Raw genomic sequence first — 24,148 nt, forward strand, 5'->3', positions numbered from 1 at the left:
CTGCCGAAGGGAATGGCCTCGAATGATGCCACCCTCCTTCCCAGGACTCGAGTGCAGTGATGCACTGACACCTGTTTTGGTTTTAATAGATTCCTGACCAGTGTCACGAGCTTCTGAGCTCTCTCTATCGGGAGATAAACCCTTTTCTGGTCTGTGTCTAGGATCATGCCTAGGAGAGGCAGATGAGCTGTAGGAACCAACTGCGACTTCGGAATATATAGAATCCAGCCGTGTTGCCTTTACACTTCCAGAGAAAGTGATACGCTGTTCAGCCACTGCTCTCTTGATCTCGCTTTTATGAGGAGATCGTCCAAATACGTGATAATAGCGACACCTTGCTTCCGCAGGAGCACCATCATTTCCGCCATTACCTTGTTGAATATACTCAAGGCCGTGGAGAGACTCAACGGCAACGTCTGAAATTGGTAATGACCATCCCGTACCGCAATTCTGAGGTACGCCTGATGAGGTGGATAAATGGGGACATGAAGGTATGCATCCTTTATGTCCCGAGTCACCATAAAATCTCCCCCTTTCAGGCTTGCAATAACCGCTCTTAGCGATTCCATTTTGAACTTGAACCCTTTCAGGTATATGTTCAGGGATTTTAAATTCAATTTGGGTCCGACCGAACCGTCTGGTTTCGGCACTACAACATGGTCGAATATTAACCCCCTCCTTGTTGAAGGAGGGGAACCTTGACCACCACCTGTTGAAGATACAATTTATGAATTGCAGTTAACACTGTTTCCCTCTCGTGGGGGGAAGCCGGCAGGGCCGTCGGTGAGGGGGCATCTTCTCAAAATCCAGCTTGTATCCCTGAGACACAATATCTATTACCCAGGGATCTAACAGGGAGTGAACCCACTTGTGGCTGAACTGACGAAGGCGTGCCCCCACCGGGCCTAGCTCCGCCTGTGGAGCCCCAGCGACATGCGGTGGATTTTTGTAGAGGCCAGGGAGGCCTACTGTTCCTGGGAACTAGCTGTGTTGTGCAGCTTCTTTCCTCTGCCCCTGCCTCTGGCAAGAAAGGACGCACCTCGGACTTTCTTGTTTCTTTATTCGAGAGGCTGCATTTGATAATGTCGTACTTTCCTAGGCTGTGCAGGAATATAAGGCAAAATATGAGAAATACCAGCTATAGCTGTGTAGACCAGGTACGAGAACCCATCTCCACACAATCCTCAGCCTTCCACATGCCTCTTAAGTCGGCATCATCTGTCCATTGCATATTCTACAGGACACGTCAAGCAGAAATCGACATAGCTTTGACTCTAGGACCCAGTATACTCATGTCTCTTTGGGCATGTTTTAATATAAATATATATATATATATATAAAAAAAAAAATATATATATATATATATATCACTTAAGACTGCATCTTTAATATATATATATATATTTCTATATATATATATATATATATCTATATGCATACTAGGGTCTCAATATCTGCTGATAAGGTACCTGTCCACGCTGCCACAGCGTTATAAACCCATACAGACACAATCGCCGGTCTGAGTAGTATACTAGAATGTGCACTCTATCTGCAGGATCCCTGAGAATAGCTAGTGCTACCTTCGGTGCAAACAGGACCCCCTAGGGGAAGATTCCCAACACATCCTGGCCCTAGCGGGGAAAGGATACTGCTTGAGAATTTTTTGTGGGAAGCTGCAGTCTCTTGTCTGGAGATTCCCGCTCTTTTTCCTCATGAGAGGAGGGAAACTTACCTCAGCTTTCTTCCCCTTAACATGTGTACCCTTGTGTCAGGGACAAATGAGTCATCAGTGATATGCAAATCATCTTTCATTACAATAATCATATATTGAAAGCTTTTAGCCATCTTGGCTGTAACTTTGCATTATCGTAGTCGACACTGGAGTAAAGTCTGTGTCGACATCAGTGTTTATTATCTTCGATAGTGAGCATTGCGAGACTCTGAAGGTCTCTGCGACATAGGGACAGACATGGGTAGATTTCCTGTCTGTTCTCTAATCGTTTGTGCAATAAATTCACCTCAGCACTTACACATATCCAAACAAGTGTCGGCGTTGTCGACGGAGACACCCTCTTACACACATATTAGCTCCATCTCCTCCTTAGGGGAGCCTTTTACCTCAGACATGTCGACACACACGTACCGACACACCACACACTCAGGGGATGCTCTATTTGAAGACAGTTCCCCCATAAGGCCCTTTGGAGAGACAGAGAGAGAGTATGCCAGCACACACCCCAGCGCTATATGACCCAGGAATCACAGTAACTTAGTGTTAACCCAGTAGCTGCTGTATATATTGTTTTTACGCCAAATCTATGTGCCCCCCCTCTCTTTTTCACCCTCTCTATCGTGCAGGGGAGAGCCTGGGGAGCTTCTCTCAGCGGATCTGTGGAGAGAAAATGGCGCTGGTGAGTGCTGAGGAAGAAGGCCCCCGCCCCCTCAGCGGCGGGCTTCTGTCCCGTGATTTTGTATAAAATTTATGGCGGGGGCTCATGCATATAACAGTGTCCCACTGTATATATGCTGCTTTTGCCAGGAGGTGTCCTAATTGCTGCCCAGGGCGCACTCCCCGGCGCCCTGCACCCTACAGTGACCGGAGTGTGTGGGTGTAATGTGGGAGCAATGGCACACAGCTGCAGTGCTGTGCGCTACCTCATGTGAAGACAGGAGTCTTCTGCCGCCGATTTCGATGTCTTCATGCTTCTGCCGGTCTTCCGTACGTCTGGCTCTGCGAGGGGGACGGCGGCGCGGCTCCGGGAACGGACGGATCAAGGTTAGGTTCCTGTGTTCGATCCCTCTGGAGCTAATGGTGTCCAGTAGCCTAAGAAGCGCAACCTAGCCGCAGTTAGTAGGTTTGCTTCTCTCCCCTCAGTCCCTCGTAGCAGAGAGTCTGTTGCCAGCAGAAGCTCTCTGAAAATAAAAAACCTGACAAAATACTTTCTTTTCTAGCAAGCTCAGGAGAGCCCACTAGGAGCACCCAGCTCTGGCCGGGCAAAGATTCTAACTGAGGTCTGGAGGAGGGGCATAGAGGGAGGAGCCAGTGCACACCAGATAGTACTAAATCTTTCTTAGAGTGCCCAGTCTCCTGCGGAGCCCGTCTATTTCCCATGGTCCTTACGGAGTCCCCAGCATCCACTAGGAAGTTAGAGAAACTAAAGAAACTCCTATGGAGCTCCCCTAGCTGTGAACGGCTCCTCCGGGCACATTTTCTAAACCGAGTATGGTAGGAGGGGCATTGAGGGAGGAGCCAGCCCACACTCTCAAACTCTTAAAGTGCCAGTGCCTCCTAGTGGACCCAGCTACTTGGTCTGGAACGAACATGTTTGCTAAGTTTTACAAATTCGATACTTTGGCCTCTGATGACCTCAAGTTTGGTCAAGCAGTTCTGCAGCAGCCTGCACGCTCTCCCTCCCGTTCTGGGAGCTTTGGTACATCCCCATGGTACTAATGTGGACACCAGCATCCTCTAGGACGTAAGAGAAACTACGTAAAGCTATGTATGTATGCAGATATAACAATACACAGTAAACACTGGATGTATATCACAGAATACTTGTACTAAATATTCCTGTAGGTATGTACTTGTTTTTAACTAATACTATCTAAACGACATGTAGAAAACTTAAGTGTCCTGTAAATGCACAGCGCTGATGACGCAGGCGGCTTTACAGAGGAGACAGTGCCCAGCAGTCTCAGGTTCAGTGCAGCTCTGTGTAATGGCGCCCAAACGCTGACAGGGAGTGAGGGAGAGAGAGATGCAGCTCCAGGGCGGGAACATCTGCAGTAGATGGCGCCTGGGGCTGGGAGAGGGGCTACAGGTCAGCACCCTTTCCCCTATGCTGGACTTCACCACCGGGTACTAGGGAGTCTATGGAAAACGTATTTTAGTAAATCTGACCTGTGATCCTTGCTCTGGTGAATATAGTGGGGTCCATGTACGGCCACAGTGTCCACACGAGCGGCGCGGTCTGTCTACGGAGACCGCGTCCCGGATCGTGATTTTGGCGGGTCCCACCTTGGGGACCCTCTTACCTCCTCCCTTTACGTACGGCCACGTGATCCCAGAGAGCAGCAGCAGTGTGTGTGTGTGCACCATAGGTGTGCGCAGCTCAAATTATTAGAGGGTGCACGACTGGAGTGGCCTGCCTAGCATAGTCTACTGAGCGTGCCTAGCATCGCCTATCAGGCGTGTCTAGCACCGACTACTGGGCTAGAGTATATAATATATATACAGTGGTCGAAGTGGAAATTTTGAAGTGGGAGTATGTAAAAGTGAAAGCGTGGTCACTCAAAAGGGGGCATGTCCTTTAGTGTAGTTTACCATACTATATACCCCTTATACACATTATGCACCACAATAGTAGGACCCCTTATACTATCAAGTCCTGGTGCCCCTTTAACTTTATACCACACAGTATGAGCCGAAATTCACATTATAGCATATGGTATGAGCTGAAATTCACATTATACCACACGGTTTTAGCCGAAATTCACATTATAGCACAAGGTATGAGTCGTAATTCACATTATAGCACATGGTATGAGCTGAAATTCACATTAAACCACATGGTTTTAGCCGAAATTCACATTATAGCACACGGTATGAGCCGTAATTCACATTATAGCACACGGTATGAGCCGAAATTCACATTATAGCACAAGGTATGAGCCGAAATTCACATTATAGCACATGGTATGAGCTGAAAATCGCATTATAGTATATGGTATGAGACGAAATTCACATTATAGCACATGGTATGAGCCGAAATTCACATTATTCCACACGGTATGAGCCGTAATTCACATTATAGCACACGGTATGAGCCAAAATTCACATTGTAGCAAACAGTATGAGCCAAAATTTACACTATACCACATGGTATGAGACAAAGTTCACATTATGCCACATGGAATGAGACAAAATTCAGGGAGAGTGACAGCAGGGACAGGGAGAGTGACAGAGGGACAGGGAAAGTGACAGCAGAGACATTGGGACAGAGAGAGTGACAGAGGGACAGGAAAAGTGACAGTAGGGACAGGGAAAGTGACAGCAGGGACATAGGGACAGGGAGAGTGACAGAGAGAGGGACAGCAAGGGCATACAGTAGGGACTAGGGAGAGAGAAAGGCAGCAAGGTAAGATTACCTATTTAGCAGAGCAGCACTGAGAATGCTGTGATCTGCGGTGCATGAGGAGGCTGTGGTCGGTGTGGGGCGGAGGAGGCTGTGAGCCTTGGAGATGGTGCAAAGAAGGACTGAGGGCGACAGAGGAGGCTGAGGTGCAGCGAAGGAGGAGGCAGAGGGCTGAGGTGCAGCGAAGGAGGAGGCAGAGGGCGGCGGTGCAGCGAAGGAGGAGGCAGAGGGCGGCGGTGCAACGGAGGATGGAGGAGGCTGTGGTCGGCGGCCTTTGGTGGTGCGGCACTGGATCCTATGACCCGGCGCTACTATTTCAAATCTGCCGCAGACCGGCAGCCAATCAGGAGCAGTCCGTGGCAGATTTTAAATAGTAGCACCTCGGTCAGCATGATGCGGCAGCAGCCCAGCGGGGGACAGTGCTCGAAGAAGTGCCGGTATACAATACCGTTGTATACCGGCCCACTTTGAGCACTGCATATATATATCTGCTCCAAATCAGTAGGCACTCCAAATCAGTATTCCCAGATAACTGCCGTGGTGCACAGCTATCAATTGGACACAGAAGCAGCGAACAGCGGCACTCCTAATGGACTTGTAAATGAGACAAGACACCTTGGTCTGATAGCGATGTTTCGGATCTTACTCTGTCCTCAGGCTACAGGTACAGCTTTACCTGTAGCCTGAGGACAGAGTAAAATCCAAAACGTCGCTATCAGACCAAGGTGTCTTGTCTCATTTACAAGTCCGTTAGTAGTGCTGCTGTTCGCTGCTTATATATATATATATATATATATATATATACACACACATACATACACACACACAGAAACTACTGAATGTTTGGTTCAGCTCTAATATTATATATAATATTATATATGCATAATATATATATATATACACATATATATATGTGTGTGTGTGTGTGTGTGTGTGTGTGTGTGTTATATATATATATATATATATATATGTATGTGTATATATATATATATATATATATATATATATACATACATACACACACACACACACACACACACACACACACACACACATGACCAGACAATGCCTTACTTTTATAATAAATAGACTGCTTCATGTGCTGGTCCGCCTTTGTGGTGGAGGGTAGCATCTAGCGTGGTCCTGGGTCAGTGGTGGCGCAGTGCCCCGGAGTCTGACTGATTCCGCAAAGGAACATGGGAGGAGGAGCTCCTGCAGCCGGGCATGCATAGCAGCAATCCTTCCCTCAGCGGCAGCCATATTTCTTAGGGGCATTTCAGCCAGCATACACTGACTGCCCCATCTGCTGTGCCGGCGCCGCAGTGCATCCGCTACGGCGCTACCGCAGGCGGCTCTGCACAGATATGCAAGTGCAGAGCCGCCCACGGTGGCCAACCATTGGATACTACCGCAGACATCAATAATGTTCCTATCGCAGGCATGCAGTGCGGGGGGTGCCGGACATTAGGGGGTGCCTGTGCGCACCAGGCACCCCCTGTGCGCACGCCTGTGGTGTGCGCCTGATGAGACCGGAGCATCTCCGCTGTAAGTACCCAGCAACCAGGGCGCGGGAGTATACAGCGCCGCTGGGCGAGGTGGGGGAGCAGCAGCATATGATGTCAGAATGACATGCAGCAGCTAGTGCCTGTGCTGCGGCCCTTGAAGTCTCCTTTCTTCAGAAAAGCTCTTATCAGGGCTGCCCAACGCAGCCCTCCCTGTTAGCTGCCTGCACTGCAGGCACCAACTTACAAAAAGAGCGCCAGTGCCTGGAGGCGGGGATATAGAGGAGGCGGTGCAGTGCATCCTGGGAACAGTCAAAGCTTTAGCCTGTTGGCGCCTCGGATCAAGATCCAACTCCACCCCAATGTTATACCCTGTGGAATACCAGTGTACCCCGCTGCAGAAAAACTTTTTTACATTGTTTATTACATTATAACAGTATTGGCATCACAGAGAAATTCCTGGATCGGACAGACATAGGGGGTAATTCCAAGTTGATCGCAGCAGGAAATTTTTTGGCAGTTGGGCAAAACCATGTGCACTGCAGGGGGGGCCGATATAACATGTGCAGAGAGAGTTAGATTTGGGTGGGTTATTTTATTTCTGTGCAGGGTAAATCATGCTGCTTTATTTTTACACTGCAAATTAGATTGCAGATTGAACACACCACACCCAAATCAAACTCTCTCTGTACATGTTATATCTGCCCCCCCCTGCAGTGCACATGGTTTTGCCCAACTGCTAAAAAATTTCCTGCTGCTATCAACTTGGAATTACCCCCATAGATACTTAAATTTTCAACCAAAGGGACAACATGTGCTTAAAAATCCATTTACTACACAGGAACATACATGGCTCAGTCGGCAAAGCAACAGACCACAACACAAAAGGGTCAGAGGATCGATTCATCAGAAGGCAACACAATTTATTTAAATTTACTACATTTACTCATGATTGTGTTTTCAATTTAATTATTTTTACTTATCAATCAGGAATATGGTAATTTTTTCCCCCACAGGGGCTTTCACGGCTCAATCGGCCGAACACCGCATCAGCTAATCACCAAACCACAGCACAGAAAGTAAAAGGATTCAACAGCACAAAACATAAATATACTCACAATTACTTTTATTTATATTTCTATTTATTATCAATATTTCAATATTTTAATAAATTAAAGCCTTCAATTTTCAAATAAAAAGCTATAACACTCACCGATAGAGCCATTCATTCTTCTAGTGCTCTCATGGCTCAATCGGTAAAGTGCCGACCATGGGGTAAACACGGTTCTGCAGGAGCCATGGGCACTCTTAAGACTTTTCAATGAGTGTGAACTGGCTCCTCCCTCTATGCCCCACCTCCAGACCTCAGTTATAGGAACTGTGCCCAGGTAGACGGACATTTAGAGGAAAGGATTTACTTTAAACTAGTGGTGAGATACATACCAGCTCACACCTTAACCATGCCGCACAACATGGCATTCAACAGAACACACGCCAAAAGGCATGAATCAATTAAAGCAACATGCTGAAACTAATATAACACAACGTGTGTGTCTATTAACAAAAAACGTCAGGTAAAGTACGCACGGGGACGGGCGCCCAGCATCCTCTACGGACCAGGAGAAAAGGATTTACCGGTAGGTATCAAAATCCTGTTTTCTCATACGTCCTAGAGGATGCTGGGGTCCACTTCATGACCATGGGGTTTATACCAAAGCTCCAGTACGGGCGGGAGAGTGCGGATGACCCTGCAGCACCGATTGACCAAACTTGAGGTCCTCATCGGCCAAAGTGTCAAACTTATAAAATTTAGCAAAAAAGTGTTTGACCCTGACTAAGTAGTTGCTCGGTAAAGTTGTAATGCCGAGACCCCCCGGGCAGCCGCCCAGGACGAGCCCACCTTCCTAGTAGAATGGGCCTTCACCGACTTCGGCAACGGCAAACTAGCCGAAGAATGAGCGTGCTGAATCGTACCTCTGATCCAGCGCGCAATGGTCTGCTTGGAAGCAGGACACCCAATCTTGTTGGCTGCATACAGGACAAACAGAGCCTCTGTTTTCCGTATCCGAGCTGTTCTAGCGACATAAATCTTCAAAGCACTAACCACATCTAGAGACTTTGACTCAGTGAACGTGTCAGTAGCCACTGGCACCACAATAGGTTGGTTCATGTGGAAAGATGAAACCACCTTCGGAAGAAAATGTTGGCGAGTTCTCAACTCCACCCTATCTTCATGGAAGATCAGGTAAGGGCTCTTGTGAGACAAGGCCCCCAACTCAGACCCCCGCCTTGCGGATGCCAAGGCTAAAAGCATCACCACTTTCCAAGTGAGAAACTTCAACTCTATCTCCTGTAGAGGTTCAAACCAACTCGATTGAAGGAACTGCAACATCACATTAAGGTCCCATGGAGCCACTGGAGGCACAAATGGAGGCTGGATGTGCAAAACCCCTTTCACGAAGGTCTGTACTACTGGAAGAGAAGCCAATTGTTTTTGAAAGAAAACTGATAAGGCCAAAATCTGGACCTTGATTGAACCCAATCTAAGGCCCGCATCCACACCAGCCTGCATAAAATGGAGAAAACGTCCCAACTGAAACTCTTCCATAGGAGCCTTCTTGGATTCACACCAAGACACATATTTTCTCCAAATACGGTGGTAATGTTTAGACGTTACTCCTTTCCTGGCCTGAATAAGAGTGGCGATGACTTCCTTGGGAATACCCTTTCGGGCTAGGATCCGACTTTCAACAGCCATGCCGTCAAACGTAGCCGCGGTAAATCTTGATACACACACGGCCCCTGCTGTAGTAGGTCCTCTCAAGGAGGTAGAGGCCGAGGATCTTCTATGAGCAACTCCTGAAGATCTGGGTACCAAGCCCACCTTGGCCAGTCTGGGGCAATGAAGATTGCTCGAACTCTTGTTCTCCTTATGATCCTGAGCACTTTTGGGATCAGCGGAAGTGGAGGGAAGACATACACCGACCGGAACACCCACTGGGCCACTAGCGCATCCACTGCTATTGCTTGAGGGTCTCTCGACCTGGAACAATATTTCTGAAGCTTCTTGTTGAGACGAGATGCCATCATGTCTACTTGAGGAACTCCCCAAACACTTGTCACCTCTGCGAAGACTTCTTGGTGGAGGCCCCACTCTCCTGGATGGAGATCGTGTCCGCTGAGGAAGTCTGCTTCCCAGTTGTCTACTCCCGGAATGAAAATTACCGACAGAGCCTTTACATGTCTTTCTGCCCAGAGGAGGATCTTCGTCACCTCTGCCTTTGCCGCTCTGCTTTTCGTTCCGCCCTGCCTGTTTATGTACGCAACTGCTGTTATATTGTCAGACTGTATCTGCACAGAATGATCTTGAAAAAGATGTACCGCTTGTAGAAGGCTCTCAATTCCAGCACGTTTATGTGAAGGCAGGCTACCTGACTTGACCATTTTCCTTGGAAGCTTTCCCCCTGAGTGACAGCTCCCCAGCCTCTGAGACTTTCATCCGTGGTTACCAGGACCCAGTCCTGAATCCAGAACCTGCGTCCCTCTAGTAGGTGAGAACTGTGTAGCCACCACAGGAGTGAAATACTGGCTTTTGACGACAGGATTATCTTCCGGTGCATGTGTAGGTGGGATCCCGACCACTTGTCCAACAGGTCCCACTGGAATACCCTGGCATGGAACCTGCCAAACTGTATGGCCTCGTAGGCCGACACCATCTGCCCCAAACAACCGAATGCACTGATGGATAGACACACTTGATGGTTTCAATATCCGTTTTACCATTTTCTGGATTTCCAGAGCCTTTTCCACCGGAAGAAATGCTCTCTGAACTTCTGTATCCAGAATCATCCCGAGAAAAGACAATCTTGTCGTCGGTTCCAACTGTGACTTTGGATAATTTATGATCCAACCGTGTTGTTGGAGTATTGACAGGGAGAGTGTGATGTTTTGTAACAACTGTTTCTTGGATCTCGCCTTTAATCAGGAGATCGTCTAGAGAATTAAAAAATCCAGCTTGTATCCCTGAGACACAATATCTATTACCCAGGGATCTAACAGGGAGTGAACCCACTTGTGGCTGAACTGACGAAGGCGTGCCCCCACCGGGCCTAGCTCCGCCTGTGGAGCCCCAGCGACATGCGGTGGATTTTTGTAGAGGCCAGGGAGGCCTACTGTTCCTGGGAACTAGCTGTGTTGTGCAGCTTCTTTCCTCTGCCCCTGCCTCTGGCAAGAAAGGACGCACCTCGGACTTTCTTGTTTCTTTATTCGAGAGGCTGCATTTGATAATGTCGTACTTTCCTAGGCTGTGCAGGAATATAAGGCAAAATATGAGAAATACCAGCTATAGCTGTGTAGACCAGGTACGAGAACCCATCTCCACACAATCCTCAGCCTTCCACATGCCTCTTAAGTCGGCATCATCTGTCCATTGCATATTCTACAGGACACGTCAAGCAGAAATCGACATAGCTTTGACTCTAGGACCCAGTATACTCATGTCTCTTTGGGCATGTTTTAATATAAATATATATATATATATATAAAAAAAAAAAAATATATATATATATATATCACTTAAGACTGCATCTTTAATATATATATATATATTTCTATATATATATATATATATATCTATATGCATACTAGGGTCTCAATATCTGCTGATAAGGTACCTGTCCACGCTGCCACAGCGTTATAAACCCATACAGACACAATCGCCGGTCTGAGTAGTATACTAGAATGTGCACTCTATCTGCAGGATCCCTGAGAATAGCTAGTGCTACCTTCGGTGCAAACAGGACCCCCTAGGGGAAGATTCCCAACACATCCTGGCCCTAGCGGGGAAAGGATACTGCTTGAGAATTTTTTGTGGGAAGCTGCAGTCTCTTGTCTGGAGATTCCCGCTCTTTTTCCTCATGAGAGGAGGGAAACTTACCTCAGCTTTCTTCCCCTTAACATGTGTACCCTTGTGTCAGGGACAAATGAGTCATCAGTGATATGCAAATCATCTTTCATTACAATAATCATATATTGAAAGCTTTTAGCCATCTTGGCTGTAACTTTGCATTATCGTAGTCGACACTGGAGTAAAGTCTGTGTCGACATCAGTGTTTATTATCTTCGATAGTGAGCATTGCGAGACTCTGAAGGTCTCTGCGACATAGGGACAGACATGGGTAGATTTCCTGTCTGTTCTCTAATCGTTTGTGCAATAAATTCACCTCAGCACTTACACATATCCAAACAAGTGTCGGCGTTGTCGACGGAGACACCCTCTTACACACATATTAGCTCCATCTCCTCCTTAGGGGAGCCTTTTACCTCAGACATGTCGACACACACGTACCGACACACCACACACTCAGGGGATGCTCTATTTGAAGACAGTTCCCCCATAAGGCCCTTTGGAGAGACAGAGAGAGAGTATGCCAGCACACACCCCAGCGCTATATGACCCAGGAATCACAGTAACTTAGTGTTAACCCAGTAGCTGCTGTATATATTGTTTTTACGCCAAATCTATGTGCCCCCCCTCTCTTTTTCACCCTCTCTATCGTGCAGGGGAGAGCCTGGGGAGCTTCTCTCAGCGGATCTGTGGAGAGAAAATGGCGCTGGTGAGTGCTGAGGAAGAAGGCCCCCGCCCCCTCAGCGGCGGGCTTCTGTCCCGTGATTTTGTATAAAATTTATGGCGGGGGCTCATGCATATAACAGTGTCCCACTGTATATATGCTGCTTTTGCCAGGAGGTGTCCTAATTGCTGCCCAGGGCGCACTCCCCGGCGCCCTGCACCCTACAGTGACCGGAGTGTGTGGGTGTAATGTGGGAGCAATGGCACACAGCTGCAGTGCTGTGCGCTACCTCATGTGAAGACAGGAGTCTTCTGCCGCCGATTTCGATGTCTTCATGCTTCTGCCGGTCTTCCGTACGTCTGGCTCTGCGAGGGGGACGGCGGCGCGGCTCCGGGAACGGACGGATCAAGGTTAGGTTCCTGTGTTCGATCCCTCTGGAGCTAATGGTGTCCAGTAGCCTAAGAAGCGCAACCTAGCCGCAGTTAGTAGGTTTGCTTCTCTCCCCTCAGTCCCTCGTAGCAGAGAGTCTGTTGCCAGCAGAAGCTCTCTGAAAATAAAAAACCTGACAAAATACTTTCTTTTCTAGCAAGCTCAGGAGAGCCCACTAGGAGCACCCAGCTCTGGCCGGGCAAAGATTCTAACTGAGGTCTGGAGGAGGGGCATAGAGGGAGGAGCCAGTGCACACCAGATAGTACTAAATCTTTCTTAGAGTGCCCAGTCTCCTGCGGAGCCCGTCTATTTCCCATGGTCCTTACGGAGTCCCCAGCATCCACTAGGAAGTTAGAGAAACTAAAGAAACTCCTATGGAGCTCCCCTAGCTGTGAACGGCTCCTCCGGGCACATTTTCTAAACCGAGTATGGTAGGAGGGGCATTGAGGGAGGAGCCAGCCCACACTCTCAAACTCTTAAAGTGCCAGTGCCTCCTAGTGGACCCAGCTACTTGGTCTGGAACGAACATGTTTGCTAAGTTTTACAAATTCGATACTTTGGCCTCTGATGACCTCAAGTTTGGTCAAGCAGTTCTGCAGCAGCCTGCACGCTCTCCCTCCCGTTCTGGGAGCTTTGGTACATCCCCATGGTACTAATGTGGACACCAGCATCCTCTAGGACGTAAGAGAAACTACGTAAAGCTATGTATGTATGCAGATATAACAATACACAGTAAACACTGGATGTATATCACAGAATACTTGTACTAAATATTCCTGTAGGTATGTACTTGTTTTTAACTAATACTATCTAAACGACATGTAGAAAACTTAAGTGTCCTGTAAATGCACAGCGCTGATGACGCAGGCGGCTTTACAGAGGAGACAGTGCCCAGCAGTCTCAGGTTCAGTGCAGCTCTGTGTAATGGCGCCCAAACGCTGACAGGGAGTGAGGGAGAGAGAGATGCAGCTCCAGGGCGGGAACATCTGCAGTAGATGGCGCCTGGGGCTGGGAGAGGGGCTACAGGTCAGCACCCTTTCCCCTATGCTGGACTTCACCACCGGGTACTAGGGAGTCTATGGAAAACGTATTTTAGTAAATCTGACCTGTGATCCTTGCTCTGGTGAATATAGTGGGGTCCATGTACGGCCACAGTGTCCACACGAGCGGCGCGGTCTGTCTACGGAGACCGCGTCCCGGATCGTGATTTTGGCGGGTCCCACCTTGGGGACCCTCTTACCTCCTCCCTTTACGTACGGCCACGTGATCCCAGAGAGCAGCAGCAGTGTGTGTGTGTGCACCATAGGTGTGCGCAGCTCAAATTATTAGAGGGTGCACGACTGGAGTGGCCTGCCTAGCATAGTCTACTGAGCGTGCCTAGCATCGCCTATCAGGCGTGTCTAGCACCGACTACTGGGCTAGAGTATATAATATATATACAGTGGTCGAAGTGGAAATTTTGAAGTGGGAGTATGTAAAAGTGAAAGCGTGGTCACTCAAAAGGGGGCATGTCCTTTAGTGTAGTTTACCATACTATATACCCCTTATACACATTATGCACCACAATAGTAGGACCCCTTATACTATCAAGTCCTGGTGCCCCTTTAACTTTATACCACACAGTATGAGCCGAAATTCACATTATAGCATATGGTATGAGCTGAAATTCACATTATACCACACGGTTTTAGCCGAAATTCACATTATAGCACAAGGTATGAGTCGTAATTCACATTATAGCACATGGTATGAGCTGAAATTCACATTAAACCACATGGTTTTAGCCGAAATTCACATTATAGCACACGGTATGAGCCGTAATTCACATTATAGCACACGGTATGAGCCGAAATTCACATTATAGCACAAGGTATGAGCCGAAATTCACATTATAGCACATGGTATGAGCTGAAAATCGCATTATAGTATATGGTATGAGACGAAATTCACATTATAGCACATGGTATGAGCCGAAATTCACATTATTCCACACGGTATGAGCCGTAATTCACATTATAGCACACGGTATGAGCCAAAATTCACATTGTAGCAAACAGTATGAGCCAAAATTTACACTATACCACATGGTATGAGACAAAGTTCACATTATGCCACATGGAATGAGACAAAATTCAGGGAGAGTGACAGCAGGGACAGGGAGAGTGACAGAGGGACAGGGAAAGTGACAGCAGAGACATTGGGACAGAGAGAGTGACAGAGGGACAGGAAAAGTGACAGTAGGGACAGGGAAAGTGACAGCAGGGACATAGGGACAGGGAGAGTGACAGAGAGAGGGACAGCAAGGGCATACAGTAGGGACTAGGGAGAGAGAAAGGCAGCAAGGTAAGATTACCTATTTAGCAGAGCAGCACTGAGAATGCTGTGATCTGCGGTGCATGAGGAGGCTGTGGTCGGTGTGGGGCGGAGGAGGCTGTGAGCCTTGGAGATGGTGCAAAGAAGGACTGAGGGCGACAGAGGAGGCTGAGGTGCAGCGAAGGAGGAGGCAGAGGGCTGAGGTGCAGCGAAGGAGGAGGCAGAGGGCGGCGGTGCAGCGAAGGAGGAGGCAGAGGGCGGCGGTGCAACGGAGGATGGAGGAGGCTGTGGTCGGCGGCCTTTGGTGGTGCGGCACTGGATCCTATGACCCGGCGCTACTATTTCAAATCTGCCGCAGACCGGCAGCCAATCAGGAGCAGTCCGTGGCAGATTTTAAATAGTAGCACCTCGGTCAGCATGATGCGGCAGCAGCCCAGCGGGGGACAGTGCTCGAAGAAGTGCCGGTATACAATACCGTTGTATACCGGCCCACTTTGAGCACTGCATATATATATCTGCTCCAAATCAGTAGGCACTCCAAATCAGTATTCCCAGATAACTGCCGTGGTGCACAGCTATCAATTGGACACAGAAGCAGCGAACAGCGGCACTCCTAATGGACTTGTAAATGAGACAAGACACCTTGGTCTGATAGCGATGTTTCGGATCTTACTCTGTCCTCAGGCTACAGGTACAGCTTTACCTGTAGCCTGAGGACAGAGTAAAATCCAAAACGTCGCTATCAGACCAAGGTGTCTTGTCTCATTTACAAGTCCGTTAGTAGTGCTGCTGTTCGCTGCTTATATATATATATATATATATATATATACACACACATACATACACACACACAGAAACTACTGAATGTTTGGTTCAGCTCTAATATTATATATAATATTATATATGCATAATATATATATATATACACATATATATATGTGTGTGTGTGTGTGTGTGTGTGTGTGTGTGTTATATATATATATATATATATATATGTATGTGTATATATATATATATATATATATATATATATACATACATACACACACACACACACACACACACACACACACACACACACACATGACCAGACAATGCCTTACTTTTATAATAAATAGACTGCTTCATGTGCTGGTCCGCCTTTGTGGTGGAGGGTAGCATCTAGCGTGGTCCTGGGTCAGTGGTGGCGCAGTGCCCCGGAGTCTGACTGATTCCGCAAAGGAACATGGGAGGAGGAGCTCCTGCAGCCGGGCATGCATAGCAGCAATCCTTCCCTCAGCGGCAGCCATATTTCTTAGGGGCATTTCAGCCAGCATACACTGACTGCCCCATCTGCTGTGCCGGCGCCGCAGTGCATCCGCTACGGCGCTACCGCAGGCGGCTCTGCACAGATATGCAAGTGCAGAGCCGCCCACGGTGGCCAACCATTGGATACTACCGCAGACATCAATAATGTTCCTATCGCAGGCATGCAGTGCGGGGGGTGCCGGACATTAGGGGGTGCCTGTGCGCACCAGGCACCCCCTGTGCGCACGCCTGTGGTGTGCGCCTGATGAGACCGGAGCATCTCCGCTGTAAGTACCCAGCAACCAGGGCGCGGGAGTATACAGCGCCGCTGGGCGAGGTGGGGGAGCAGCAGCATATGATGTCAGAATGACATGCAGCAGCTAGTGCCTGTGCTGCGGCCCTTGAAGTCTCCTTTCTTCAGAAAAGCTCTTATCAGGGCTGCCCAACGCAGCCCTCCCTGTTAGCTGCCTGCACTGCAGGCACCAACTTACAAAAAGAGCGCCAGTGCCTGGAGGCGGGGATATAGAGGAGGCGGTGCAGTGCATCCTGGGAACAGTCAAAGCTTTAGCCTGTTGGCGCCTCGGATCAAGATCCAACTCCACCCCAATGTTATACCCTGTGGAATACCAGTGTACCCCGCTGCAGAAAAACTTTTTTACATTGTTTATTACATTATAACAGTATTGGCATCACAGAGAAATTCCTGGATCGGACAGACATAGGGGGTAATTCCAAGTTGATCGCAGCAGGAAATTTTTTGGCAGTTGGGCAAAACCATGTGCACTGCAGGGGGGGCCGATATAACATGTGCAGAGAGAGTTAGATTTGGGTGGGTTATTTTATTTCTGTGCAGGGTAAATCATGCTGCTTTATTTTTACACTGCAAATTAGATTGCAGATTGAACACACCACACCCAAATCAAACTCTCTCTGTACATGTTATATCTGCCCCCCCCTGCAGTGCACATGGTTTTGCCCAACTGCTAAAAAATTTCCTGCTGCTATCAACTTGGAATTACCCCCATAGATACTTAAATTTTCAACCAAAGGGACAACATGTGCTTAAAAATCCATTTACTACACAGGAACATACATGGCTCAGTCGGCAAAGCAACAGACCACAACACAAAAGGGTCAGAGGATCGATTCATCAGAAGGCAACACAATTTATTTAAATTTACTACATTTACTCATGATTGTGTTTTCAATTTAATTATTTTTACTTATCAATCAGGAATATGGTAATTTTTTCCCCCACAGGGGCTTTCACGGCTCAATCGGCCGAACACCGCATCAGCTAATCACCAAACCACAGCACAGAAAGTAAAAGGATTCAACAGCACAAAACATAAATATACTCACAATTACTTTTATTTATATTTCTATTTATTATCAATATTTCAATATTTTAATAAATTAAAGCCTTCAATTTTCAAATAAAAAGCTATAACACTCACCGATAGAGCCATTCATTCTTCTAGTGCTCTCATGGCTCAATCGGTAAAGTGCCGACCATGGGGTAAACACGGTTCTGCAGGAGCCATGGGCACTCTTAAGACTTTTCAATGAGTGTGAACTGGCTCCTCCCTCTATGCCCCACCTCCAGACCTCAGTTATAGGAACTGTGCCCAGGTAGACGGACATTTAGAGGAAAGGATTTACTTTAAACTAGTGGTGAGATACATACCAGCTCACACCTTAACCATGCCGCACAACATGGCATTCAACAGAACACACGCCAAAAGGCATGAATCAATTAAAGCAACATGCTGAAACTAATATAACACAACGTGTGTGTCTATTAACAAAAAACGTCAGGTAAAGTACGCACGGGGACGGGCGCCCAGCATCCTCTACGGACCAGGAGAAAAGGATTTACCGGTAGGTATCAAAATCCTGTTTTCTCATACGTCCTAGAGGATGCTGGGGTCCACTTCATGACCATGGGGTTTATACCAAAGCTCCAGTACGGGCGGGAGAGTGCGGATGACCCTGCAGCACCGATTGACCAAACTTGAGGTCCTCATCGGCCAAAGTGTCAAACTTATAAAATTTAGCAAAAAAGTGTTTGACCCTGACTAAGTAGTTGCTCGGTAAAGTTGTAATGCCGAGACCCCCCGGGCAGCCGCCCAGGACGAGCCCACCTTCCTAGTAGAATGGGCCTTCACCGACTTCGGCAACGGCAAACTAGCCGAAGAATGAGCGTGCTGAATCGTACCTCTGATCCAGCGCGCAATGGTCTGCTTGGAAGCAGGACACCCAATCTTGTTGGCTGCATACAGGACAAACAGAGCCTCTGTTTTCCGTATCCGAGCTGTTCTAGCGACATAAATCTTCAAAGCACTAACCACATCTAGAGACTTTGACTCAGTGAACGTGTCAGTAGCCACTGGCACCACAATAGGTTGGTTCATGTGGAAAGATGAAACCACCTTCGGAAGAAAATGTTGGCGAGTTCTCAACTCCACCCTATCTTCATGGAAGATCAGGTAAGGGCTCTTGTGAGACAAGGCCCCCAACTCAGACCCCCGCCTTGCGGATGCCAAGGCTAAAAGCATCACCACTTTCCAAGTGAGAAACTTCAACTCTATCTCCTGTAGAGGTTCAAACCAACTCGATTGAAGGAACTGCAACATCACATTAAGGTCCCATGGAGCCACTGGAGGCACAAATGGAGGCTGGATGTGCAAAACCCCTTTCACGAAGGTCTGTACTACTGGAAGAGAAGCCAATTGTTTTTGAAAGAAAACTGATAAGGCCAAAATCTGGACCTTGATTGAACCCAATCTAAGGCCCGCATCCACACCAGCCTGCATAAAATGGAGAAAACGTCCCAACTGAAACTCTTCCATAGGAGCCTTCTTGGATTCACACCAAGACACATATTTTCTCCAAATACGGTGGTAATGTTTAGACGTTACTCCTTTCCTGGCCTGAATAAGAGTGGCGATGACTTCCTTGGGAATACCCTTTCGGGCTAGGATCCGACTTTCAACAGCCATGCCGTCAAACGTAGCCGCGGTAAATCTTGATACACACACGGCCCCTGCTGTAGTAGGTCCTCTCAAGGAGGTAGAGGCCGAGGATCTTCTATGAGCAACTCCTGAAGATCTGGGTACCAAGCCCACCTTGGCCAGTCTGGGGCAATGAAGATTGCTCGAACTCTTGTTCTCCTTATGATCCTGAGCACTTTTGGGATCAGCGGAAGTGGAGGGAAGACATACACCGACCGGAACACCCACTGGGCCACTAGCGCATCCACTGCTATTGCTTGAGGGTCTCTCGACCTGGAACAATATTTCTGAAGCTTCTTGTTGAGACGAGATGCCATCATGTCTACTTGAGGAACTCCCCAAACACTTGTCACCTCTGCGAAGACTTCTTGGTGGAGGCCCCACTCTCCTGGATGGAGATCGTGTCCGCTGAGGAAGTCTGCTTCCCAGTTGTCTACTCCCGGAATGAAAATTACCGACAGAGCCTTTACATGTCTTTCTGCCCAGAGGAGGATCTTCGTCACCTCTGCCTTTGCCGCTCTGCTTTTCGTTCCGCCCTGCCTGTTTATGTACGCAACTGCTGTTATATTGTCAGACTGTATCTGCACAGAATGATCTTGAAAAAGATGTACCGCTTGTAGAAGGCTCTCAATTCCAGCACGTTTATGTGAAGGCAGGCTACCTGACTTGACCATTTTCCTTGGAAGCTTTCCCCCTGAGTGACAGCTCCCCAGCCTCTGAGACTTTCATCCGTGGTTACCAGGACCCAGTCCTGAATCCAGAACCTGCGTCCCTCTAGTAGGTGAGAACTGTGTAGCCACCACAGGAGTGAAATACTGGCTTTTGACGACAGGATTATCTTCCGGTGCATGTGTAGGTGGGATCCCGACCACTTGTCCAACAGGTCCCACTGGAATACCCTGGCATGGAACCTGCCAAACTGTATGGCCTCGTAGGCCGACACCATCTGCCCCAAACAACCGAATGCACTGATGGATAGACACACTTGATGGTTTCAATATCCGTTTTACCATTTTCTGGATTTCCAGAGCCTTTTCCACCGGAAGAAATGCTCTCTGAACTTCTGTATCCAGAATCATCCCGAGAAAAGACAATCTTGTCGTCGGTTCCAACTGTGACTTTGGATAATTTATGATCCAACCGTGTTGTTGGAGTATTGACAGGGAGAGTGTGATGTTTTGTAACAACTGTTTCTTGGATCTCGCCTTTAATCAGGAGATCGTCTAGAGAAGGAATTATACTGACTCCTTTTTGACGCAGGAGAACCATCATCTCCGCCATCACCTTGGTGAATACCCTCGACGCCGTGGAGAGACCGAAAGGTAACGTCTGGAATTGGTAATGGCAATCCTGAAACGCGAATCTCAGATAAGCCTGGTGAACATGCAGGTAAGCATCTTTTATGTCTACAGACATCCTGTAGTCCCCCTCCTCCAAACTGGAAATCACTGCCCTCAGTGATTCCATTTTGAACTTGAATCGTTTCAAGTAGAGATTCAGATTTTTCAGGTTTAGCATCGGTCTGACCGAGCCGTCCGGCTTCGGAACTACAAAAAGGCTTATAGTTGTGACAAAGATACCAGGACTATGACCTGATCCTGACATAATTTTTGGATTGCCGTCGTTACCGCTTCCCTTTCTGGAAGAGAAGCTGATAAGGTTGATTTGAAAAATTGGCATGGGGGAACGTCTTGAAACTCCAGCTTGTATCCCTGGGACACTATTTGCAACACCCTGGGATCCAGGCAAGACAGAATCCAACCTTGGCTGAACAGTCTGAGACGTGCCCCCACCCGAACAGCCTCCCGCAAAGGAGCGCAAGCGTCAGGGTGAAGATTTGGCAGAAGAAGGGGTAGACTTCTGCTCCTGGGAACCTGAAGCTGCTGTGGGCTTCTTTCCCTTTCTTCTTCCCCTACCTGCAAAGAAGGGGGAACCTCTCGCTTTTTTGTATTTATTGGGCCGAAAGGACTGCATGTGCGGGTGATATGTCTTTTTTGCCAGTGCAGGCGCAGAGGGCAAAAATGTCGACTTACCTGCGGTAGCCGCCGAGACCAACGCATCCAGTCCATCACCAAATAAGGCCTCACCTTTATATGGGAGAGCCTCCATATTTCTTTTGGAATCTGCATCCGCGTTCCACTGGCGAATCCACAACGCCCGCCGAGCCGATACTGCCATGGTAGCGGCTTGTGAACTCAAGAGTCCAATATCTTTCATCGCTTCTAGCATGTATGCGGCAGCGTCTTTGATATTCCCTAACCTAAGGAGTATCTCATCTTTATCAATCGTGTCAATTTCTGATGACACGCTTTCTGACCATTTTTCAATAGCGTGACTCACCCACGTGCAAGCAATTGTGGGACTGAGTAGCGTACCATTGGCAACATAAATGGATTTCAATGTAGTTTCCATTTTTCGGTCTGCCGGCTCTTTTAGTGAAAACGTGCCAGGTGCAGGAAGAATTACCTTCTTTGTCAACCTGGACAGTGCACCGTCTAACACAGGGGGTGACTCCCATTTTTTTTTCTGTCCTCCACCAGGAAAGGATAAGCTATCTGAATTCTCTTGGGAATACTCAATTTATTTTCGTGAGTCACCCACATCCCTTCAAAGAGTGTATTAAGCTCGTGGGAAGGAGGGAAAGTGACCTTAGACTTCTTTTCTTTATAGAAATAAGCCTTCTCCTGAGGTACAGGAGTGGCTTCTGTGACTTCCAGAACTTCCCTTATAGCCACAATCATATATTGTATATTTTTTGCCAATTTATGATCTATTTCTCTGGAGTCACTATCGTCAACACAAGAATCAGTGTCTGTGTCGGTATCAGTATTCACAATATTCGCAAATGGTCTCTTATGTGACCCAGAGGGGTTGCCTGCGGATGGAAGAACAGAGCCCTGAAAAATCACATCCTCCACAGATTTTCTCTAGCATTCAGCATGAGATTCAGATTTATCTAATCTCCTATTGATATGATGCATACTATCACGTATTTCTTTCACCCATGCAGGCTCTTGGTGTGCCGGCAGCGCCACCACATTACACTTCTGTGTCCCTAAAATGGTTTCCACCGGGGAGGAACTCCCTGCCTCTGACATGTCTTACACACGTGTACAACACACACACACAGACACACTGGGACTTATAGGGGACAGACCCACAGTATAATCTGTCAGAGGGACACAGTTTAGGAACAGCCAGTTCACAACCCCAGCGCCAGTATCTAATTCATGTGAACACAGAATGCCCACTGACATGCAGCGCTTTTTACACAGTAAAACACACTAGTAAACCACCAATTCACTTGTGCTTCCCCCCCCCCCGTTTTGCACCCTGATACTTGTAGTCAGAAGTGAAGGAGGACCAGCGATGTCTCTGCAGCCTGAGAAGAGAGAAAATGGCGCTCAGCCGGTGCTGGCTGCCTGAGGAAGAAGCTCCGCCCCCACAATGGCGCGTTTTTACCTCAGAAACTTTTCATAATATTTATACTGGCGAGGGTGGGGCTATGCCTGGGCATCTTACGCCCCCTTTTTGCCAGTTTATAGAGGTGTTTTTGCTGCCCAGGGCGCTCCCCCTCCTTGCCTTGCACCCTGCAGTGCCTGTGTGTGTGGGCAGCAATGGCGTGCTGCGCTCCAGCCAGCCGCGTTGTACCTCAGTTGTCCCTTTTCTTAATAGAAGATCTGTCTTCATCTACTCACCTGTCTTCTGACTTCTGGCTCTGTGAGGGGGGTGACGGCGTGCTGTGGGAGTAAGCATCTAGACATGGCTAGCGTTCAGTACCCTTCAGAGCTAATGGTGTCCTGTCAGCCAGAAGCAGAGCCATGAAACTCTTTGGGAAGTTGGTTCCTACTTCTGCCCCCTCAGTCCCATGAAGCAGGGAGACTGTTGCCAGCAGTTCTCCCTGAAAATAAAAAACCTAACATAAGTCTTTTCAGAGAAGCTCAGTAGAGCTTCCCTAGAGTGCATCCAGTCTGCCTGGGCACATTTCTAAAACTGAGGTCTGGAGGAGAGGCATAGAGGGAGGTGCCAGTTCGCACCCATTGAAAAGTCTTAAGAGTGCCCATGGCTCCTGCGGAACCGTCTATACCCCATGGTCATGAAGTGGACCTCAGCATCCTCTAGGACATATGAGAAAATGGCGCTGGTGAGTGCTGGATCAGCTCTGAAGAGAAGCTCCGCCCCCTAAAATGGCGCCTCTTCCCGCACTTATACAGATTATACTGGCCTAAGGTAATGGCGCTAGAAGCCGTCCATAGGTCCCTGATAGCCATAGTGACCAGTGTAAGTGTGTTTGCCCTGGCCCAGGGTGCCCGTCATAACGCCTCACACTGTACCTGAGCCCTCCGGAGCGCAGCATCAGCACTGCGCTCCCACCCGGATGCCGCCATTCTCAACGGCTCCCCGGCGTCCTACTTACCACTGTCTTCTGGTTGTTAGCGGGTGGCGGCAGTGTTGCGGGAGCGAGCGGTCGCCTCGGAGGCTTGTGATCGACACCCTCAGGAGCTCAGTGTCCTGTCGGCGGAGACAGTGGCCATTAACCTCAGAGGGTTGGATCCTACTCCCCCAAGTCCCACGAAGCAGGGAGGCTGTTGCCAGCCGCCTACCTGTGCCTAACTCTTAAAAAAAAATGTTTTTTTTAAAGAAGTACTAAGTACTCCCCTAGCTGTGACCGGCTCCTCTGGGCACATTTTCTAAACCGAGTCTGGTAGGAGGGGCATAGAGGGAGGAGCCAGACCACACTCTCAAACTCTTAAAGTGCCCATGGCTCCTAGTGGACCCGTCTATACCCCATGGTACTAATGTGGACTCCAGCATCCTCTAGGACATAAGAGAAATTAAGATGGAGGTGCATTGCACAATGGAAAACAAATTTAGTTTTCAGATTGTGCCTACTCCTG

The 24,148-nt window shown here is 48.1% G+C and overlaps 1 protein-coding gene across 6 annotated transcripts in view; it reads right to left on the bottom strand.

The window, feature by feature from the left end:
• Nucleotides 1-24,148, bottom strand: part of HDAC8 (histone deacetylase 8) — a 404,217-nt gene that overhangs the window by 52,508 nt on the left and 327,561 nt on the right. The gene's annotated exons all lie outside the window — the stretch shown is intronic.

This window comes from Pseudophryne corroboree, chromosome 8 (genome assembly GCF_028390025.1).
Source record: "Pseudophryne corroboree isolate aPseCor3 chromosome 8, aPseCor3.hap2, whole genome shotgun sequence".
Lineage (NCBI taxonomy): Eukaryota > Metazoa > Chordata > Amphibia > Anura > Myobatrachidae > Pseudophryne > Pseudophryne corroboree.